An 18,423-nucleotide genomic window follows, 5' to 3' on the forward strand; every position below is an offset into this window, starting at 1 on the left:
CTATCGCCCTCACTCTATCTACCTATCTATAGACCTCACTCTATCTATCTATTGTACTCACTCTCAATCTATCTATCAATATATCTATCGGCCTCACTCTATCTATCTATCTATTGCCCTCACTCTATCTATCTATCTATAGACCTCACTCTATCTATCTATCGCACTCACTTTTTATGTATCTATCAATCTATCTATCTATCTATTGGCCTCACTCTATCTATCTATCGCCCTCACTCTATCTATCTATCTATCTATCTATCTATCTATCTATCTATCTATCTATCTATCTATCTATCTATCTATCTATCTATCTATCTATCTATCTATCTATCTATCTATCTATCTATCTATCTATCTATCTATCTATCTATCTATCTATCTATCTATCAATCTATCAATCTATCTATCTATTTATCTAGCTAAATATCTATCTATCGTCCTCACTCTATCTATCTATCTATCGCCCTCACTCTAGCTATCTATCGCCCTCACTCTATCTATCTATCGCACTCACTCTATCTATCGCACCACTATAGCATCACTCAGGGGCACCACGACATCACTATGCGCTACCATAGCATCACTAAATGCCACAGCATCACTCGTTGCCACCACAACATAATCTTCACAAAAGTCAATTAAAAAAAATTACGCTATTGCCATTATAAATTAAAATACCTTTTATTTAAGTATTCATTATTTTAAAAAATTATAAGCCATTGTTATTTGTAATATCAATACATCAAAGTCAAATAAAGACAAAACATGTTGCATTACAAATGCTATAGATGTCACATTTGCAAAAATTACAAGTATTGGCAAGTGAAGTAGTGTGGCTCACTGGTTAGAGGTGGCAGACCCGAGAGCAGAGGACGGCCCGGGACCAGGGTTCGATTCCCGGCGCGGCAGGTTTCTGGACCAGGGTCAGCGGGCTCGATAATTCTCTCGCCTCGGTGCCCACTCTGATCAGCGTTCACACTCGGCAACTCTGGGCATTAGCTTGCCTCATCTTCACTAACGGCCCCACCAGACCGCCGGGGATGCCTGGTCTCACCCTGGAGATACCCATTAAGGGACCATCTCTCAGGGAAGCCAGGAAGGGTTTCGCAGCGGTCGAAGCGCCTTGGGACCCTACGGGTAAGTAGTGCGCTATATAAATGCCTATACAATACATACATACATACATACATTGTAAACGACAAAGCTATTATTTTCACTATTTTCAAAACCAACACATAAAAAAAATTGTCATTTACAAGACCAAAAACTCAAACTTTCCTAATGCGAGACCTATTGCATTGCAAATGCTTGTTTAACTTGGACAGGCCACAACGGAGTGGTGAGCAGTCACCGGGAGCACTTCGGTCCAGAGAGACAGTTACCTGTTGCTTTTCAGCAGTCTTAGGGTCCTCACTGTCTTCTCCTCCTTTAAAGTAGTACAGCTAAGAATTGGTCCTCATGCTAGGGCTGCAGGATGCTGGCAAACTGGTTTATCTTATCATGTTGAGTTGGCAGTTTAACAATACCAACAAGGCTGCAGTAGCAGGCCTAGAGTCAAGTTTTCTCATTGTCACTGTAGTGGTGGTGCAATTCAGTGCTGCAGCCATTGACATTTAGCTAACTAGCCATGAGTACCTCTTGTACTATATACTAAGGACTTATAAGTTAGTTAGATGAGCCAATTGGGTATTATCCAACTGTACACATACTTTAGGGGTCAGAGCAAATGAATTGGGTCCTGGAAAGACAGCAAGGCCCAGTGCACTGTAAAGTCAAAAAACAAGCAGCATCAGGTCAAATACTTGGGGGGTAGGTGATCATCCAAAGAAAGGCCCTTTCCTACAGTTACTTGATACTGTAGAAAGGAAAGTTATAAGGTGTCAAGACTAGTGTAATCAGAAAATCATTCAAAAAGACTGGGAGCTGTGTGTGAGTGATATGTGGTATGTGTGCCTATTTGGGTACACAGACAAAATATCGAGTTTTAAATTTCGATATACAATTATATCGAAGTTTAAATATCGATGGGACATAATATAGAAGGTAAGTAATATCGACAGTCTTAATATCGATATTAGTATGATATTAGTAATATCGAAGTTTTAAATATCGATGTCAATAATATCGAAATTAATAATTTCGATGTTACTAATATCGATTTTTAAATACATTTTGTGTATATTATATAGTATTTATTATGTTTTATTATTTATTTTTAATGTAACTTAATTATATATTGTCTTTTAGTACTGTAGCGGGTTGTGGGTTTATAGGGGAATAGGGTGGGAAGTAATTTAATTATGTTAAATTAATTATTAATTAGTCGGAATTATTAATTAATTAATTGAGAATTAATTTTTAATTAATTTTAATTAATTGATTAATTGATAAATATGTTCTGTAGCGGGTTATGGGTTTGATAGGGGAATGGGGTGGGAAGTAATTTAATTATGTTAAATTAATTATTAATTAGTAGGAATTATTAATTAATTAATTGAGAATTAATTTTTAATTAATTTTAATTAATTGATTAATTGATATATATGTTCTGTAGCGGGTTATGGGTTTATAGGGGAATGGGGTGGGTAGTAATTTAATTATGTTAAATTAATTATTAATTAGTAGGAATTATTAATTAATTAATTGAGAATTATTTGTAAATAATTTTAATTAATTGATTAATTGATAAATATGTTCTGTAGCGGGTTATGGGTTTATAGGGGAATAGGGTTGGAAGTAATGTAATAATGTTTAAATAATTATTAATTAGTAGGAATCATACATTAATTAAAAATAATTGGTAATTATATTTAATTATTTTGGTAATTATTTTTAATTAATTGATTAATATGTTCTGTAGCGGGTTATGGGTTTATAGGGGAATAGGGTGGGAAGTAATTCCATTATGTAGAATTAATTATTAATTAGTAGGAAGCATACATTTATTTTTATTAATTGTTAAATAAATTTAATTAATTGGTAATTAATTTGAAATAATTAAGTAATTGATAGATGTAATTTATAAGTATGTAATTTAAACCCCTACGCTATCCAACACTTTCCCTACTGTTGCACTCTCTGGAGTTGGAATAGTAATTGTTACCCCTACGCTATCCAACACTTTCCCTACTGTTGCACTCTCTGGAGTGGGAACAGTAATTTTTACCCCTACGCTATCCAACACTTTCCCTACTGTTGCACTCTCTGGAGTTGGAATAGTAATTGTTACTCCTACGCTATCCAACACTTTCCCTACTGTTGCACTCTCTGGAGTGGGAATAGTATTTGTTACCCCTACGCTATCCAACACTTTCCCTACTGTTGCACTCTCTGGAGTTGGAATAGTAATTGTTACCCCTACGCTATCCAACACTTTCCCTACTGTTGCACTCTCTGGAGTTAGAATAGTAATTTTTAATCCTACGCTATCCAACAGTTTCCCTACTGTTGCACTCCCTGGAGTTGGAATAGTAATTGTTACCCCTACGCTATCCAACACTTTCCCTACTGTTGCACTCTCTGGAGTGGAAATAGAAATTTTTACCCCTACGCTATCCAACACTTTCCCTACTGTTGCACTCTCTGGAGTTGGAATAGTAATTGTTACCCCTACGCTATCCAACACTTTCCCTACTGTTGCACTCTCTGGAGTTGGAATAGTAATTTTTAACCCTACGCTATCCAACACTTTCCCTACTGTTGCACTCTCTGGAGTTGGAATAGTAATTTAAACCCCTACGCTATCCAACACTTTCCCTACTGTTGCACTCTCTGGAGTTGGAATAGTAATTGTTACCCCTACGCTATCCAACACTTTCCCTACTGTTGCACTCTCTGGAGTGGGAACAGTAATTTTTACCCCTACGCTATCCAACACTTTCCCTACTGTTGCACTCTCTGGAGTTGGAATAGTAATTGTTACTCCTACGCTATCCACCACTTTCCCTACTGTTGCACTCTCTGGAGTGGGAATAGTATTTGTTACCCCTACGCTATCCAACACTTTCCCTACTGTTGCACTCTCTGGAGTTGGAATAGTAATTGTTACCCCTACGCTATCCAACACTTTCCCTACTGTTGCACTCTCTGGAGTTAGAATAGTAATTTTTAATCCTACGCTATCCAACAGTTTCCCTACTGTTGCACTCCCTGGAGTTGGAATAGTAATTGTTACCCCTACGCTATCCAACACTTTCCCTACTGTTGCACTCTCTGGAGTGGAAATAGAAATTTTTACCCCTACGCTATCCAACACTTTCCCTACTGTTGCACTCTCTGGAGTTGGAATAGTAATTGTTACCCCTACGCTATCCAACACTTTCCCTACTGTTGCACTCTCTGGAGTTGGAATAGTAATTTTTAACCCTACGCTATCCAACACTTTCCCTACTGTTGCACTCTCTGGAGTTGGAATAGTAATTTTTAACCCTACGCTATCCAACACTTTCCCTACTGTTGCACTCTCTGGAGTTGGAATAGTAATTGTTACCCTGACGCTATCCAACACTTTCCCTACTGTTGCACTCTCTGGAGTGGGAATAGTAATTTTTACCCCTACGCTATCCAAAACTTTCCCTACTGTTGCACTCCCTGGAGTAGGAATAGTAATAGTTACCCCTACGCTATCCAACACTTTCCCTACTGTTGCACTCTCTGGAGTTGGAATAGTAATTTTTAATCCTACGCTATCCAACACTTTCCCTACTGTTGCACTCTCTGGAGTGGGAATAGTAATTGTTACTGCTACGCTATCCAACACTTTCCCTACTGTCGCACTCTCTGGAGTGGGAATAGTAATTTTTACTCATACGCTATCTAAAATGTATTTAGCTTTTTTATTAGTATTATGTTGTTATTAATTGTTATTTATGTGAACTTTTTATTTAAATAAATGTATTAGTAATTTATTACATTTTTATTTGTTTTTAAGTTATGACAATAATTAATTTAGAGTTATTATTAATGAAAAATATATTATGTATTATATATTTATTAATATTAATTTGTAGTACATTATGTATTAATTTTAAATATGATAGTACATATTTAAATATGTTTATTACATTTATAAGTATTATTTTGTTAATATTACATTTTTATTATATTAAAAAAACGATATTTTACAAAAAAACGATATTTTTGTCATTCTATGTTTTATTTTCGATATTTTTGTACTTACCTTGTTAGGGATAGGATTCCTATATTTTTGACTTCGATATTTTTGTATTTCGATATTTTTTATTTCAATATTTTGTCAGATATTCGCCTATTTGTAAGGGGGGAGATGTGTGCTGCTTGAGGACAATGTACCATTAGTGGGGAGATGTAATCTGTTTGAAAGATAGAGGTGTTTTGTTCTTACAGAGCCTGACGTTGGGTCTGCCTGGAACAGACAGGCCATATATCAAGTCATGGTGCAAAGCGGAGAGGATATGTTCACCAAAAGGGGTGCAACCCTAGTGGGATCTGAGTGCACCTTCAGGTCAAATCTTTACCCTGTAAAACATCTTCTTATCCCACTTCCTCTCATCCTACATTATTTTTCTTTAAATACCCCTTGTGCATTCTCTCCCCCAATGCATTCACCTTTCCAGTGACCTCCAGCTACATGTCAGCTTTCTCTGCTCCACTGATGGTGTGGCTAGGCAGAGGATGATCCACTACAAAGGAAACTACAAGTTCTGTTCCTTTTTAGGGCTCGCTCCTTTCCTATTCCGCAGGAATAGGAAAAGAGCCCTAATGCAGCTAAACCAAACTTTAGGCCAAGGGAGGATTTTGGACAGTTCACGTGAATCACAATCACGTGACCTGCTCTCATGCACGAGCCTTCCCCCTGGCAGCAGCATTTCTCCTTTCACGGCTGCCAGGCCACTTCAAAGGGTTCCGCTGCCCCGCCCCCTGCTTCACGGCCATCTGTTCCTCTCTCCCCGCACACATCCTTACTCGGATTTCCCCCCCCCCCCTGTCTTTCATCACTGGTTTCTTTGCCCATCTAGCCATAATAATTTCTTTCCTCCGTTCTTACCTCTTTAATTCTTTCTCTCCCCCACTGGCTTTCTCTGTTTCCTACTCTCTCTTTCATCACTCATTTTCATAATGTCTGTTTCTCCTCACTCATTTTGTCAGCCCTAGTTTAGGTAAGCTTTTGCACTCAAGCGACGTGTTTTCTGTGCAGAATCAACTTTAAAATCAGAAAATAATGCTATGTTTTTTTTTTTTCTATAACTCACTAAGTTTGTCCCATTTGTTGCGTCCTCGCAATCCTCCCTCCTCCTTCTGTTCCTGCTCCTTCAACATGCCTTCAGCTGCACACAGCGTGCCTGCCAGCAGCAAAGAGCGTTGTGAGGAACACATGATGGGGGTGCTGGGTATAGAAAGACCAGATCGTATTGCTTCTTGTTGTTTTTTTGCCATGTTTTTGTTTTATAAAACATTGTTAACGAAGTTGCAGGGGTCTAGCCAAAAATGGTCTCAGACAGCACACATGTCTGTAGTAGTCCCTGTCACTAAATGGAACTGCTTTGTGTACAAATGTGCTTCTTGAGAAAGGACAGAATACCGTATATAATGTGGTACTATTAGCCAATTCAACGTTTCTCGTCCAATTGATCGCTTTTATGTTATGATCTCAAATGATGACATGTTCCACTGGACCCAAAACGTTGATCTGTCACTGAAGATTTTACACATATAACTTGAGCCACTGCTTAACTCGCTGAGGTCTTAGTACGCATGATTGGCAAATGCTTGTTACCAAGAGGAGTCAGTCAGCCAGAGAGGAGCAGGGCAGACAAGCTGGCGCTGTGATGTGTCTCAAATGGTCCCAGAGCATTCAACCATTGGCTGCATGGATCGGCCCACTGGTGCGCTACTGCCCATTTCCTAACTCCCTCTGCCCATGCCCTAATGACCATTTAACTTTCCACTCCCCGGAGGGTGGGGGTGGGGCTCTGATCTATCACGGCCACAACATGAGGCCGTGTATTCCCTGGATACCCTGTAGGGTGATAGCACAATTTCCAGTTGAGACATGAATGTTCAGAATCTGGGCCAGGGGGCGCATTAGATCCCGGTCTATGTAATTTAAAGTGCAGACACTTGGGAAAGTAATTACATAAACATGAGTTAATGGCCAATTTGCGCACTGGAAACGGCATTTATACTTTGAAGTGCAAAATGCACAAATTTGTGACATTTTCCGAGCACGCCCATTAAATTGAAGGGGCTTGCCTTGTAAGAAGCTGAAGAGCGGGTCACTGCGTCACTGTGCACCGCCACGTGCAAGCACTTGAAAGCAAAACGGGTAGTTGTGCCCGACTCTTTTTGCTTATTTGCACTTTCAGGCTGCTCTTTTTCACTATCTGATATTGTTTCCTGCAGTAAAGCAGACGCATCACAACAGAGGTCAGAAGCAGAAAATCATCGCAGGACCCTGCACTTTTGCAGTTATTTTTGCACATTTGCATTTTGTGCTCCTCTTGCGCATTATGTAGGCCTAGCATAATTCTTGTCAGACATTGAACGTCATTGCAAGACACTGCACATTTGCCCAGTTACTCTTGCACATTTGCATTTTATGTTCTATGCAGCAATGCTACTTACAGTAAGATAAGACCAGGACAATGGTCTTCAGACGCAGAACAGCATGGCAGGACACTACATGTCTGCAGCAGTATTTTGCATTATCTAATAGTGTTTCCCACAAATACCACAGCCAATAACTTCCCTGCACTATATAACAATATGGCGCAAAATTTTGCGCATAAGCTTTTTTGCCCCTGCAGTGCTCTGTGGACTTTTCTAGTAGGGTACGCCAGAGACATGGACATCTGTCCCTTAAGCAATGAACATTTTTCCCTTCAAGGATGAATGGCACACTGATCATTAATTGTCACTCTCCAAAGCCTTGCAACTGTAGTGCCCGCTTTCATCAAGCACATCCAAGCACAGGAAGAACAGAGGCCTCAACGTTGGTTAGTAGGTGTGTGGCCTCTCGGTCTTTAGCCTCTCTAGGGCGAGATCGGAGCTCATTCAGAACGCTGCTCATGCACTTGCTTCTCTGATGCAATCGCATCTAAGGGGTGAGCGAGGGGAGGCAATGAGTCTGATGGTGCAAGCCACCTTTCGTGACGTCACTCTCTGTTGTGACGTCAGCATCCCCCACTTCTTTTTTTGGACTTGTGCCCTGGGTGTTTGGGTAACACATTAGGACTGGGGCCCCCAGAGTGTCACACTCCAGTAGCTGTTCTCGCAATATTGTCCATGTTACTGGATTTCTCAAAGCCTCAGATGCCATAGCTTCAACCAATGTTGTAGTTCTGCTTTTCCCACTTTATGAATAGGCTGCTAAGTCCCAGAATGCTTGGCGCTGCTAACTGAAAAGCTGTGATTGGTTGAATTCACCCCCATGACATGAGGTCCGCTGACATCTCGGGAAACAGCCACCTGTCAGCTGAAAGTACTTCAACTGCTTGGGGTCTGATATTATCCCACTGTATAAAATTAATATTTAATATTCAGTCAGTCAACACTGAGTGAATGTGAGGAGATGATATGTATTTCACAGTATCGTAATTCTATTTATATAGCACTTAATACCCCTGATGAGGCATTGAACCACTTTATGGCAAGTATTACACTTGTAATGCCATGATATTGTGACTCTGCACAATAACATACTGTGTACTTGCTAGGCACACATTCATCCTGAAGGGGAGCTTGTCACTGAAATGATGGTTGCTGATTGCTATCCAACTCAGTAGAAACTAATTTTATGAAACTTGGAAGGTTAAAAGGCTGAGTAGGCCTGCCAGGATTTCAAACTACAACTATGAGATCGGGCATAGTTCCCCTTAGTGAATGCTTTAATCCACTTAACCGCAAGACCTAGCAATCATGAGTCACCACTTGACAAACGTATCTTAGCCTGTATTGCAGTGGGATGTGTGGTGTCTGACACGTTACTACTGCTTAAACAATTTAATAAATCAAACTCCTGGATCTGGATTTGTTACTCGCCATGCTCCTTATCCATCCACTCTCTGGCACTGGCACCTATCCACAGTATTTAAAAAGCATTTGCAATGCTGTAGGTCTCGCATTTGCGGGAGTTTAAGATATTGGCATTGTAAATGACAATGCCTTTTATTTATGTTTTAAAAACCAATACATAAATAAAAGGCATTGTCATTCAAAATGCCAATAGCTCAAACTCTCACAACTGCGAGACCTATTTATTTATTTATTTACTTGTTGCCATTTATAAAGCGCGACAAATACCCGCAGGCGTCTTGGCGCTAAAAATATTTGCATAAATATTGCTCAGTGCAGCTTACAACATCCGGGATCAATCAGGGAGTGAAACTATTGGTTAAACATCCAGGTTTTTAGTTTCCTGCGGAACTGCAGGAGTGACGGACTTAGTCTGATGTCCTGGGGCAAAGTGTTCCATAGTTTGGGTGCCGCTATCAGAAAGCAACGATCACCCCAAGATACTGTTTTGGACTGGGTGATCACTAGCTGGTTATGGTTAGAGGACCGAAGCTGTCTGGGAGTGTGATATGGAACCAGCTGGTCCATTAGAAATTGGGGGCCTTTGTTGTTTAAGGATTTGTACACTATGCATAGCGATTTAAATTTGATCCTGTTCTGGATGGTCAGCCAGTGTAATCGTTTTATTGTTTCGGATATGGCAGCAAATTTTGGGATTCCTGTAAGTAGACGTGCTGCAGAGTTTTGTATCGACTGCAGCTTTTTTAAAACTCTAACCTGGGTGTTTAGAAATAAACCGTTACAATAGTCGAGTGCCGAAAGGACCAAGGAGCTAACCAGAGTTTTAGTGGCAGCTGCTGGTAGGAACGGACTTATTTTTCTGATCATTCGTAGTTTGTAGTGAGCTGTAGTTGCCACTTTATTTGCATGATCCATAAAAGTAAGGCCCTCGTCAAAGGTGACTCCCAGGTTTCTAACCTTGGCTGCTGGAGTAGGGGGTGCTCCAAATGTTGATGGCCACCAAAATAAAGACCAAGGTGGCAGAAGTGGACCAAAAATAACTACCTCGGTTTTTTCCGAGTTGAGTTTCAGGCAATTTCAGGCAATTTATTGCCATCCACTCTCCTATTTCCAGCATTCCCATTTGGAAGCGTTGGGCCGCCTCCACTCCTTTAACGGCCAGTACCAATTGCGTGTCATCTGCGTACGAGGTTAGGCTCATCCCATGTCTTTTGATGACACTAGCAAGATCCGACACATAGATGTTAAATAGTGTCGGACTAAGGGATGAGCCTTGAGGTACTCCACATGGCAGAGACAACTGGGCAGATTGGTATGGCCCCAAGGTGACGGCCTAGGTTCTGTCCTTGAGAAACGAAGCAAGCAGTTTTATTGCTGTTTGGCAAACGCCCATTTTACCGACAAGGTCGACCAAGATCTTATGGTCGACCGTGCCGAAAGCCGCAGACAGATCCAGCAATACCAAGACTGCCATCCCACCCTGGTCTCGGATTCCTCGCACATCGTCTGCCCCTTTAATTAAGGCGGTTTCGGTCCTGTGATATTTTCGGAATCTGAATTGTGTGTCATCCAGCAATCTGTGTTTTTCGATATACTCCGACAGTTGTGAGTTCATAGCCTTTTCGACCACTTTTGCTATAAAAGGGAGACTGGCTATAGGCCTATAGTTTTTTAGTTCACTTTTGTCAAGACCTGGTTTCTTTAAAAGGGGTTTCAGTAATGTCTTTTTTAAGGCTGTGGGATATATTCCTGAGCTCAGGATGGAGTTGCATACTTGAGTAATGGTCGGTATTATAGCGTCCATCACCGGAAGAAGAACGGACAAAGGGCAGGGATCCAGTGCCGATCCTGTTTTGATTGTGATGACAATGGCTCTTACTTGGTCATAGGTTAAGGGATTGAAGCTAGCATAGATGGTTGGATGTGTATTGGGAAGAGTATGGTTGATTGTAGTAGAGTTGGAGGCAAAAGCTTGATAAATGTCATCTACTTTGAAGAAAAAGAAGCTGGCGAGCTCGTTGCACATTGTTTGTGATGGAAGTGGGGTAAGGTCGGGAACGTTACCTGACAATGTTTTGGTTATTTCATATAATTGTTTGCTGGAATGTTGGAAATTGCAAATGCTTGTTATTAAAGTTCCTATTTCTCTTGAGTGGGATATGCTACGTCCTGGAGGTTGGGGCTGTATTCACAGTGTCAAAGGGAAGAGATCTGAGGCGAGGGTGTGGGGTGGACCTTTTTGTTGTAGGGTTAGTATTTGTCAGGTGTGTGTGATTTCCCTCAAATGGAATGCTATTTTCCTGCTCTCTACCATTTCTAGTTCTACATAACATAAGCAGAGATCTTTGCATCTGCGTTGAGCTCCACTTAAAGGCATATGCCTTATATTTGGTCTTAAAGTAACTTGTTGTAGATTTACTGTCATAAATGGACTCATACCTGTCTCCACCCCCTTATGTAAGTGGGCGGAGACAGATACGTACTACTGGGCAGAAGTTTCCACCCGTATTTGGTTAAATGCATCCAGTTGCAGATGTCCACCGAGGTCTCTAGCACACATGTGGCACACCTGCAGAAGAAAGTGGTGATAATTAATGTTGAGGCCCATAATAAAACACTGTTTAAAATGGCGCGGCAAACAAAGTACTGTTCGGGCAAAATCAGATTAAAACTACAATAAACTTTGTTTTCCTCACCTTTTCATTGTTTTTACATAGGGAGTATCTTTCATTTCAAAATAAACTATTGGAAATGGCTGTATATACCAAGAATGAGGCTGTCGGTATGCTTGTTAAACTGGAAAAATCACAGATTGCATCAGCAATACTTTTCAGGGCTATTAAAGAAAACATTTTAGGTTACATTCTGATATGCACAGATATATATATTCGTTTTATCAGCAGATGAATGGTTGTTGAGTTGAATACTAATGACTTGGGTGAAACCTGTGAAAGGTTTTATGCATAAAATAGTGATTAAAGACGTTTATTATGACCGGGGTACTTAAGAGATGCAATTATATATACCTGTTTAGAAAAGCAATGGTTAGGTGATATTTCAAAGGACTTAATGTGAATCAAAATAAATAATTATTATTACGAAACAGCCACCTAGCCCTGCCTTGAGGGTGTTTCAATGCGGTTAAAAACATAATGACCAGTGTAATTTGAAAAATTACACAAGCTGTATCTTGCAAAACCACTCTGAAGACAAATACAAGCCTGGTGAAATTGACAACACAACAAATACAAGCCTGGTGAAATTGACAACACAACAATCTTAAGCCACGGATAAAATCAAAACTTGAAAAAAAGGCATATGAGTGTCACTGGTGTAAGACAGATAGTGGTTATGTAAATTTGTGTTTGGTCAATCCTGTATAAATCACCATGTAGGGAAAACAGTTGATGTGTTAATGGGTAAAAAAACTACTCTACAAAAGCCGCATGTCAATCACGAAAATATTAAAACATACATTGACAAAGTTAAAAAGGCTGGGATTAATATGACAATGCCTGCTAGAACAGGCCTCTGTAAATGATGATTATATGTTATAGCTCGATGGATTTTGACGATGGTGGGCAATAGTCGTAATTATAGTTTAAAGATGTTGGCATTGGTGGTAGTGATATTGGTAGTCTGGTGGTGGTATTGGTGGTGGTAGCAGAGGTATTTGTGTGGTACTGGGGATTGTGTTTGTGACATATGAATTGGTGGTGGTGGTGGGGGCACATGTGATGATAGTATTTGATCGGTAATGTTAGTGATAGTATTGGTTAGAGAGTTATTGGTGGCACTGTTAATTATGTTTTTTAGGTGTCTGCAAATGCTTTTAAAAGTAATTATACACCAGGGAGGGTAACTTGGGATCTGTTAGTGCAATCTAGTTTTGGACAATAAAACTTTGAAATACACTCATATGTGTTGTTAGTGGTGGTGGTGTATTATTGGTCATGGTAGTTGGTATTGGCTGTGGTGATATTGGTTGTGGCAGTATGGTATTGGCGGTGAGGGTGTCATTGGTCGTAGTGTTATTTTTGCTGATGGTATTGGTGTTCCTTGTGGTATTATTAGTAATGTATATTTCCACTGGGAACCCATTGGGCCCCTGCCCTTTACCAGCTTGGAGGGAGTTAAGGGCTTTGCCCAGCTCCAACCCCGTAATTTCAGCCTCTAGGTGGTCGGTTTGCTCCTGAGACAGCGTGGGTAGGGCAAAGTCCCGTACGAACTCCTTGCAGTCCAACTCCGTCCTGGTGCACACCGGGGTTTAAACCCTCTCATAATATGACGCAAAGGACTCTGCTATGCCCATACCGGTGGATGCCAAGGACCCCGACAGGATCTCTCCCGATCCCTGCGTTCGAGCCACACCAGTAGTTTCATGCATTTGTCCCCCGCGTCATATATCCGTTGTTGCATGGCGAGGCAGTAGGCACGCGCCTTGCCCTCCGCCAGCGAGCAAAGTTATTTTTGCTTGAGGGCGAGCTCATGGCAGTGCTCCAGCGAGGGAGTCTCACTGGTGCCCTGCTCCAAAGATTCAATTTCCCTTTCCAACTGGCTGTTCTGTAGCGCTTCATCCTTTTTCTGGGTGCCAATCAGTGCTTGGGCCTGGCCTCTCAAGACCATTTTGTAAGCTTCCCACAGGGTTAGATGGGAATCGACTGAACCCTGCTTCTCAGCGACATATAGTTGGGAGCCCTCCCGTAGCTTGTCATTTATGGATTCATCTTTGAGGCGCCACGGGTCTATCCTAGGAAAAGCCGCCCTAGCAGTTATTGCCCCTTTAAGAGTGATTCCCACTGGTGAATGGTCAGAGATTCCCCGGGCCATGATGCAGGGGTACGCAAAGTCACCCAATTGGTCGTCCCGTGCCAAGAGATGATCTATCCTGGAGAAGGACCCATGTCTAGCGGAGTAGAAAATGTAATGCCTTTGGGAGGGGTGATGTGTGCGCCATATGTCGCTGAGACTCATTGCTGTGGTGAAGCCCCGCAGGCCCATTTCCCCCCTGTTGCCCTGTCTCTCTCCTGAGCGATCTAAGTATGCATCCATAACCGCATTGGTGTCATCCCCTAGTACCAGAGTGCCCCAGGGAAGGTCCACCAAGTGGGTCCCCCCCATACGTCGGGGCATGCAGGCCGGGTGGGATGCAGTGTGAACTAAAAACTATCGTTCGCCCCTCCCATCTAGCCACCACGGCCGCCATACATTCAGAGTCCTCCATCCATGTGCCTGTTGCTACCATTGGCAGGACATTATGGACCAGAATCCCCACTCCCCTGGAGCCAGACGTGAACCGCGAATAGGCCACCATCTTATAACCGGAGCAGTCAAGAGCCCTCCACTTGTTACCACGTAAATGAGTCTCCTGTAGGAGCACTACATCTGGGGAGTGACATTTCACGTGCTGCAACACTAGTGTCAGCTTTATTTTATTGCCCAGTCCATTGACGTTCCACGTCCATATCTTTATATGTGCCTGGTCACCCACTTAAGTACTAGGGTGTAAGTCGTCCCGGATCTTTTGCATTCCACTGCATACTGTCACAATTACACAACCGAACATTTAAATTTGAGACACCATGAGCCAAACATAAACATTCTCTCAAACATTTCCCCCCACCCCAGCCCGTCCCAACTCCCCCCTCCCTGCCGCCCTGCCTGGTGAGCCACCAGCCACCCACCAATAAAACTTGCAGAGTGCCTGTCGCCCCATTAACACAACAAAAACCATTTCAGAGTAAACGTGAAACCGCTGACCCAAGAAAGAGGTATATATCGAGTAGCGGATCCCTTACCCCCCCCCCTGTTGAACACCTCAAGTGACCCGCATAGTACATTATACTCCTGTCACCCGGCCGAACTTCCAGCATAGAGCTGGAACTATGTCTTGATCGACCATACTCTCGCTCCCGGGACAGAAAAAACTCACTGCTATGTCCTTCCCCCCTTGCAGGGGGCCAAACAGCCGACCACCCGCCCCTCCACCACAATGTCAAAAGGCCAATCAAGACTCCTGGCCAGACTCGATAATACCTTCATGGTGCCAAAGTGACTCTGCAGTCGTTCTCTCACCATCGCTGGAGACCCACTCAGCCTCGGGAAACGCCCCACGATCACCACTGTTTAGGGGCCCCTCTTGGCGTCTCCCTTGACGGCCAACGGTGCGTCAGCCCTCCGGCCAGTCCGCCGTATCCGCCGGCGTGTCAAAGAAATAGGCCTTGTCTCCATCGAGGACCTTAAGCTGCGCCGGGAACAGAATCATGTACTTCACCTCTCTGTCCCGAAGAGTCTTCTTCACTCCATCAAAGGAGCGCCGCTGACGCTGCACTTGGAGCGTAAAATCCAGGAAGAAGCGGATGGTGGCGTAGTCCCTATGGAGGTCCCCATGCGTGAGGGCTGCCTGCATTATGGCATCCCGGTAACGGAAGTTAAGGATGCGGGCTATAATCGTGCGTGGGTTGGCCCCCGGCTTGGGCCTGCCGCCTAGGGCTTGGTGCGCACGCTCCACGGAAAAGAAATTAGAGAGTTGTTTCCGCTTAAGGTGGTTTAAGATAAGGTCCTTCACAAAGAAGTCCGTTGAGGGCCGTTCCAGTCCCACCGGCACCTCCACTATGCGGATGTTATTCCGCTGAGCCCGCCCTTCCTGGTCCTCCAAGTGGGCATGAATGTTGGCTTGGTTCTTTGTAAGCGTGACTACCTGTTCCTCCAGTCTCCTAGTCTTTGCCTGGAGGCCACTGAACCCCGTCTCCGCCACTGTGACTTTGTCTGACATTTTCCGAAAATCCACCCACAGGAGGTTCACCTCTTCAGTCACGGAGTACAACTTGGGCTCCAGAGTACCTTGAAAGTCCCTGATGGCCCTCATTTTGTCTTTCAGGGACGGGTCAGTGCCCCCGCCATCGTTGTACTCATCTTGTGCGCCGCCAGTCGCACCCGCCTTCCGGTTCATTGCCACTGTGTACTTATCAATCTGATTAGTTTGGCCCAAAGTCCTATTTCGACCCATAGCGCTCCCAAGGTCAGGGCCGAAAAGGGCACAAGTAATCCAGAGAGCCCCACTCAAGTCCGTGCTCACTGCGGCCGCCTCTGCTTCTCCCTCGCTTCAAACTCACCACCTGCCTCCAGGGCCAAGTATGTCCAGCGTGCCCCTCGGGCCTCCAAGAGTCCAGAGCAGTGCTTCCCTACTGCCAGCTTCCCCTTCCGAAATCACTGCTGCCCCATGTGCACACGCCTTTCAGGAGGATTCAAGCTCCAGGCCAAGGCGTAGGCCCAATCACAGCGTGATTGCCTCAGAATCTGCTCCTTGGCGACAGTCACTCCCTGCCAGGTCAGGAATGAAGGACTCCCCAGTAATCAGGCACTGCAACGCTCAAGGCCTCAGAGCCGCACCACTTATTGCCGGACTGCAGGGCGCCGCGCGCCGGTAGACCCCCGGCAGCAGCTCACCATCTCGATGCTGACAGCGGGTGTTCCCGCGCGGCAGCCACCGCGTGCAGTGCTCCTCACTCACCGCCCGGGCCACCAACACTTTAAAGGCGGGTCCGGGCGCACATCAGGGGTCCGCTCCTCCTCTCCGATCTGGCCAGGGAAGCCCCGCCGACACAGGGAGTCACCGCTCACCGCACATAGGCAGTTGACATTTTCAGCAGATCGGGTCGGGAGCCGCCGCCCCCCAGGCTTTCCCAGCAGGCACTCGAGGTCTCTGTTTGGCACCCCCTCGAGCCACCGCCACTCTCCCACAAATTCCTTGCTTACATTATGGCCCATGGGACCCTTGCTCTGCCACTGGCATTATGGAAAGTGAGAAAGGCAATTGGGTGCTGAAAGACCCAATTGTAGGGAGTTAAGGGAAGTATGTTAAGGACCACCATACTGGGAGTTTTGGGGAACAGAAAGAAGGGGACAGCAGAACCAAGGATGGGGCTATTCCAGAGTTCTCATATGTACCAGGACCAAGTGTAAATATCTGATTCAGTCCTGGTTTTCTTTGCATTCTGGTACCTGCTATCCTTGTAATACTATTAAACACTGAGTATGTCAAGTACAATAATTCACAGAAAACCCCTGTACTGGATGAACTCTCAAGCAGGGACTTGAAAAATGTGAAACCTCAAGATGCCCTCCTAGTGAATGTGGGTCTAAGACCCCGTCAGAATACAGAATGCAGATTGTGAAGAGTGGCATGTTGAAGAACCCCTACGAAGACTGAGGTAACAGAGGTTCTAAAATGTGTTGCTCATATAAAAGACTTCTAAACTTCCTTCATGGATAAACCAGCAAGCTGAACACAAAAGGATGCAAACTATGGCAACATAGCTTCCTGTGCAATAATATAACTGTGTTTAGTAATATTAAGAGCCAGTTTTATATGTAGTGTGAATACGGGAGCTGTCTGACTAATGACGAATGACTAATCTCTTGCACCTCATTATTTACCAGGAGTAAGCTGCTCTGTGCATGGCTGTCATCATTATGCAGCCTGGCTGATGGGTATTTCTCTATAACTAATGAACCCAAGATCTAGCTGTTGATGCTTAAACCTTGGCTGGAGGATTCATATATCTTTTTATTGGGGCCTTTTTCTGGCTGGTGGGTCCGGAGGTCGATCAGGAAGTTCCTGAGGTATACAAAGGGTGGCAGGTAGTTATTTAGGAACCACATGTGAGGGCTAGTTATTGGGAGAAGAAGTCCAGCTGGAGGATCTGAGGTCTGGCTAATTAGATAAGAGTGGTTAGCAAGAACCAGCTGGTGTGATGGTTTCTGACATAAAGCTAAGTTCTGACATCAGGCTGGAGGGTTCTTAGGCCTAACTGGTGAGTCGCCAGGTCCAGGTAGTAAATCCTGAGATTTGGCTAATAGATCCCAAGGACTGTTTGGTAGGTACTGAGGTTTGTCTGGTGGCTTCCGTTGACTCGCTGCTGGGTTCGAATCTCTGGCTCATGTAACCTAGCACCTGGCTTATGATTACTTCTGTCCTGATGTCTGGCTGATGAGTGGAAAGTTCTGTTTGATAGGTGAATATGTGTGGTAGTGGGTGGGAAGATACATCTTGTGATGTCTGTCTGGTTGGTGATGTTTTGTTTGGTGTGTTCTGAGATCTGACTGATGAATAGTGAGGTCTTCTAGACGGGTGTCAATGTCTGGCTCGTGGGTGGGAAAGTGCATCTTGAGATGGATGACTGGTTGGTGAGGCCTGGCTGGTGAATGGGTCACGACGTCTGGCTGGTTAGTTGCATGGTCTTGCTGGTGGGCCACAAGATCAGGCTTGTGGAATCTGAGTACTAGTTAATGAATCCTGACATTCAGATGGTGGTGATGGAGGTACGCAAGTGGGAGCAGAGGTTCAAATGCTGAAAGCGGTGTTCAAGCTGATGGGAGCAGAGGTCCTTCTGATGAGAGCAGAGA

This window comes from Lissotriton vulgaris, chromosome 1_1 (assembly GCF_964263255.1).
Source record: "Lissotriton vulgaris chromosome 1_1, aLisVul1.2, whole genome shotgun sequence".
Taxonomy (NCBI): domain Eukaryota; kingdom Metazoa; phylum Chordata; class Amphibia; order Caudata; family Salamandridae; genus Lissotriton; species Lissotriton vulgaris.